We start from the raw sequence: 6,028 nt of genomic DNA, 5'->3' as shown, positions 1-6,028 counted from the left end.
TGAAATCATGTGTAGAAGTCATTTTTCTCCAGTATTTTTCCACTAGCCTTGGGAATGAAATGCCAACTGAATGAGATTGTCAGCTCCACACAGCATGCACAGATGTGCTCTTGGCTCTCGATAGCCCTCTCGCAGTTGGTGGAGGTGGTGCACAGAACCCTGCCCCCAGGGCAGCCCTCCCAGGTAAGCCTGGGCTCTGCAAGCAGGCTGTGTCACCGGAAGCTTGGCTGCCGATGACAAGGAGTTGCAGCCTGGGGAGGAGCAGCAGCTCTTCAGGTAATCTCCTGACCATCCTGATGCTGGCCTGTCACTGCTCCAGTTGTCCTGCCTTGTGTGGAGATTTGGGGATGCTAGTCACAGTCTTCAATTTTAGAAAATAATAAGACCTTCTGAAGACCACTTTAAATCAGGAGGAGTTGTTTCTTTCTCTTTTTTGTTTGTTTGTTTGTTTGTTTGTTTGTTTGAAGACAGGGTTTCACTTTGTAGCCCAGGCTGGCCTTGAGCCCAAGACTGTTCTCCTTCCTCAGCCTCTTGAGTCCTGGATTGAAGGTATTAGGCACTGGGTGCAGTTCCTGCTTCCCTTTTCAATGAAATTTTCCTCCTTAGCTTGCAGTTGACATTTATATAGAGTTGCTTCTTGCACATGTCAATGCAGTATCACTAGCGTGCTGGGGCTGCAGTCCCTCTGGAAGAATGCCCTCCTGCCCAGGAGTGCCCTGCTCCAGGTGGGTCAGCTGGCCCCACCCTCTCACTGTGCTCGCTTACTACATGGCATGTATGCAGAGCTGGCTGGTGTACATGAAGGGACTAGACATAGAACTAAGAAACGAACACAGCAGCTACTGTAAAGAAGAGAAATGGAGAGGTTGAAGCCATGATGGCTGTGTTCTTTGGGTGACATGTTAGGGCTGAGTGTCTTTTGTGGTAGAATTGATTTCTGAAGATTTAAACTGTATTACACGCACACACAAATGTCTTCTAACTTGTTGAAACAGGGTCTCATATAGTCCTGGTTGACATCAAACTTGCTATGGTCTCAAGGATGACCTTGGACTCTGCTCCTGCCTCTGTCTCCTAAGTGCTAGGATCTCGGGCAAGCACCACCACACCTAACAACAGCAACACCAGAAGGAGTTGTCCTTGCCCTCCGACACTCTCGGCCCTCAGATGCCAATCTATGCGTGTTGGCCATTGGGAAACTCGGTGTGGATTCCATTGAAGGTTTCGATTCCTTCCACACTGGTTGTCGGATCCAGATCGTCATCTGTCGGGTTAACTGAGAGGCTCTGCTCTGCACCCACCTTGACTTTGCAGTTCTGAGCTCAGCAGTTTGCTTCCTTTGGTTGCAGGACAGGCCCTAGCTGCCAGCAAGCAGGTAGATTTTCAGCAGTTGGGAAGTTTTTGTGTTCCCCATTATACAATAGAAATTCTCTCCAATTTTCTAAGTGATCAAAACCCAATTTTTAAGTTTGTCTTGGCTTTCATTTTCCAGCTGCCAATTAAAGAAAAAAATATTTTAAAGAACATCTCGTTTTTTCTTTTTTCTCAAGACAGGGTTTCTCTGTTTTAGCTCTGGCTGTCCTGGAACTCTGTAGACCAGGCTGGCCTCGAACTCACTGAGATCCACCTGCCTTTGCCTCCTGAGTGCTGGAATTAAAAGTGTGTGCCACCACACCTGGCCTATTCCTTTTTTATTTAAGTGAAGAAGTACAAATTACTCATCTCTGTAGATTTTTTGAGAGTATTAAATTGTGTGTATATATGGGGCTGTGTGCAAGGATAAGGGAAGTCATTTAAACTTTCCTGGATAGCAAATGTTAATATTTTCCTCTTCTCTGGTATAATATTTCCATAAGACAAACTCTAGAAGAAAAAATACCCATCCATTTTGTTGTTGTTATTGTTGTTTTTGTTTTTCAAGACAGGGTTTCTCTGTGTAGTTTTAGTGCCTGTGCTGGATCTCGCTCTGTAGACCAGGCTGGCCTCAAACTCACAGAGATCCACCTGGCTCTGCCTCCTGAGTGCTGAGATTAAAGGCGTGCGCCATCACTGCCCAGCCCCCACCACCACCCAGCCCCCATCCACTTTTAATGAAATCAATAAGAATATCCAGGACTCTGTTTTTAAGCTCTTTCTATGCCCAGTTAATACAGCCATTTCTTAGCAAGCGAGTCCCATTCTTTTCGCTTGTTTATGAAAAGGTCTCAAGTAGCGAAAGCAGCTAGTCTCAAATTCACTGTGTGGCCAAGGATGATCTTGAATTCCTGATCCTACTGCACTCGCCTCCAAAGCCCAGGATTACAGATGTTACAAATGTGTACCAGAGCACACAGCTTATCCTTTATCTTCTTTCCAGTTCTCATAGTAGATTTTATGTACATTTTTTTTTTCAAATTGAAATTTTGTTTTGTTTTTGACTTTTGGAGACAAGATTTCTCTGTGTAGCCCTGGCTGTCCTGGAACTCACTCTGTAGACCAGGCTGGCCTTGAACTCACAGAGATCCGCCTGTTTCTTCATTCACAGTGCTGGGATTAAAGGTATGCACCACCACACCTGGCTGAATTATTTCTTTTTTCTTTCTTTTTTTTTTTTTTTTTTTTTTTTTTTTGGTTTTTCGAGACAGGGTTTCTCTGTGTAGCTTTGCGCCTTTCCTGGAACTCTCTCTGTAGACCAGGCTGGCCTGAAACTCACAGAGATCTGCCTGCCTCTGCCTCCCAAGTGCTGGGATTAAAGGCATGTGCCACCACCACCCGGCTGAATTATTTCTTAGAAATAATTCTACTCGGGGATTCTAGCATCCCCCTTTTGAGATCCTTGGGAGCTCTTTCTCACTTTTCCTTTCTACAGACTGCAATCCATTCTACAGAAAGAAACTCTAAAAGTAACCATGGTTTCTTCAGAATCAGAACCTCTTTGTGGGAATCAAACTATGAAGAATGTAAGGAAAGAGAATGGGTTTTGTGTTAGGAAAACCCTGTGGAGGGTAATGAAGCCGTGACACTTAGGAGGGCTGGCCCACAGGACTCCAGTAGTTTGGCTCTTAGAGTCTAGATTTTCCCAACACACCCACCTGCAGAAACCATGTAAAGAGGTGGAGAGGCAGAAGAGATAAGAGTAGCCCCTCATCTTGGAAAGCTGATAGTCAGGAACTCTTACAGCATCCCTCAAACATTAGGAAGAGGCCAGGCAGGCTGGCACACACTTGTAATCCCAGCACCTGGGAGGTAGAGGCAGAAGGGTCAGAAGTTCAAGGTTGTGCTCAACTAAATAGTGAATTTAAGGTCAGCCTGGGCTACATTGGGTTATCTCAAAAAAGGGGAGATTACACAGAGAAGATTTTAAGTTCCACATAAAGGTTTACATAGATCATTGTGACCACTAATGGGCAGTTTGAGTTGAGGGGATAACCAGGGGGACAGGTCAGGATCAGTTTGTCCCACAAGGGGACAACTGTTTGCCATTTTCATGAATTCTGTCTCGAAAAGTATTTTAAAATTGAGAATATAGATTGGTAAGGTTTAAAGATTTATTTTTATTTATGTGTTGGTGTGTATGTCTACATGTGTACATATGGGTGCCCACAAAAGCCAAAACGGCATTGGATCTCCTGGAGCTAGAGACAGTAGTAAAGCATCCGAAGTGAGTACTAGGAAGGAACTGAACTCTGGTCCTCAAGAACACCAAGCACTCTTGCACACTGAGCTACTACTCTGCAGCCCCAGGCCTGCCTTTGTAAAATGTCATGATGATGGCTGGCCGTGATGGGAGGACCTTTAATTTTAGTACTGTAGGTGGATCTCTGAATTCAGTGAGTTCCAGGCCAGCCAGGGCTACACAGTGAGACCCTGTCTAAAAAAGCAAATCAGACCAAAACAAGTGTCATGATTATCAAGTGAAATGCTTTGACTGTCTTAGAATCAATGTGGCTGAGCTGGCACCAGACTTACAAGGAAGTGCACGTCGCAGCGGGGACTGCAGTTGGCCTTCCCCGTTCTTCCATGTCTTTTCATGCACTGGGCTCTTAAAATAGGGAGGATGCTCCTCCCTGTCACATAGAGAAGAGCCGAAGGCCCAGCAGGTAGGAGAGACTCCTCCTTAGGATAAATAAGAAACGTCAATGATGGAGGCAGTGACTTGGGAGTTGTTAATCAGCTTGATTGTGGCTTGTGTTTTCATCACCATTGAGCTGTGGGTTGCAGTCTGCTTACATAATCCTCGGTCACCAGCACTTATGTTAGCACTTTATGTGGGCTTCCCTGGATAGCCACATTCATGCAGTCAAAACACAAACAGTCATAAGAGAGGACCTGGGCACAGAGGCCACATGCATGGAGTTAAAGGTTTGCTGGGGGAGGTCTCACTCCCTCAGTGCTTAGAAAATCAAGTTCTATTCAACACTAAAGATGGACATGGGCTTTATATTTTTATGTAAACTATTTTATAGACTCAAGGATTTATTTTTTAAAGGAAGGCTTTAGGTATAATTATCAGTGGAAGTGTATGTGATTCTTTGATGCCTGGGGTTCATGCCTGTCAGCTTGCCCTCTTCTCTGTAGAGCCTTGGCCCTCACCTGTCACACAGGTGAGCTTGGTCACCCTTCCTCCTCCCTCTGTGTCCTCTGTGTTCCTTAATACATCTGTGTTAAAGGAAACAACTGTCTGGGTGTGGTGGCACAGGCCTGTAATCTCAGCCTTCAGGAGGGTGAGGCAGGGGGATTGAGAGAATGAGACTAGCCTGGGATATGTAAGCAAAAGCCTGTCTCAAAGGGAAAAAAAAGGGGGGGTATTTTTCTTTTCTTAGTGACAATATAGAGGAACAAAAGTCCTGGGAAAATATTTGTTTCCAACCAAGAAGCCATGTTCTAGAGACTCGTTCTACACAGTTAAGTACATGGGAAGAGTGAGATATATGGACCCTGACACCACATGACAAATGACTGTTGGTGTTTTACACTCCCCTTGCAGTGTGGTTCTCCAGGGCCATCCTCATCCTCAGCATGCCACAGTTCCCTTCACTCTTGAGTAGAGCAAAAGGTGATAGTTCAGAATCAGGATTTCCAAATGTAGTCAAGCATGGTGACATACGCCCGTCATGCCAGCACTTCAAGGCGAAGGTAGGAGGATTGTTGCAAGTTTAAGGTCAGCCTGGTCTGTGCGTCAGACCCTGTCTCAACAACAAGGGTTACTGGCTGTACACACAGCCCAGCTGCAGATAATAGCGACTGTTGGGTCTCTGGCCAGGGCTGGAAACTTGTCCTATTCCCTGTTAGGTTTCTAGTCAAGGCTGAGAAGTGACCTCGGGGGAAGTAAAGGTGCAGAGACCTGCTAACTTGGATTTGTGCTTTCTCTTGGAAACCTGCAACCCTTGAAGTGGGTCCTGTGACCCTTGGAGCTCCTACATGGCCTTGACTAGGTGTGCATTCTTGTCAGAAGGAGGCTTTCTTTTCTATCTATGCAGATAATTTGTGTTTTCCTGTACTGTTCCCTGTTGGTCTCCAGTCTTCCTAAGTCAGCTCGAGGACTAAGGAGAGACAACAGGTGTCAGTCCGTGAGTGTGCCATACCCTCTGCTTTCAGCCCCTGAGTATTGATTCCTGTCACTTGTGTGCCCTTTGCATCTTTGAAGTGTGAGAAAGCCTTCACAGCTGCTGTACTTTGTTCTTCATAACCAAACCTGCCGCTGGATTTCTTCCTGAATCTGGACATGTCTGTAATCTCCCTGGTCCCGTGCACTGTAGTGAATACCGCCGCACTTGTGAAAAACAGTCAGTGATTTTCGTCCGTGTGTCCTGTGTTTTAGTGGGCTTGACGTGGTGGGCCATAGTTCATTATCAGCTTCAACTGTCCTGTGTGCCGAGGATCTCTTAACATCCCTTGTCCTGTGAGGTGACAAAAGCAGAATGTCATTTGGGGGACACTTTGCAATTACCTGTAACGAGTTTTGATGTTGAAACTAATAAAAAATTGTGTTTTTTAAATCAGCCCATTGAGCAGAGTTCTTTGTGTGCAGTCTCTTTCCTGACTGATC

The sequence above is a fragment of the Peromyscus maniculatus genome, chromosome 2 (genome assembly GCF_049852395.1).
Source record: "Peromyscus maniculatus bairdii isolate BWxNUB_F1_BW_parent chromosome 2, HU_Pman_BW_mat_3.1, whole genome shotgun sequence".
Lineage (NCBI taxonomy): Eukaryota > Metazoa > Chordata > Mammalia > Rodentia > Cricetidae > Peromyscus > Peromyscus maniculatus.
Note: the sequence above shows the minus strand (reverse complement) of the source record.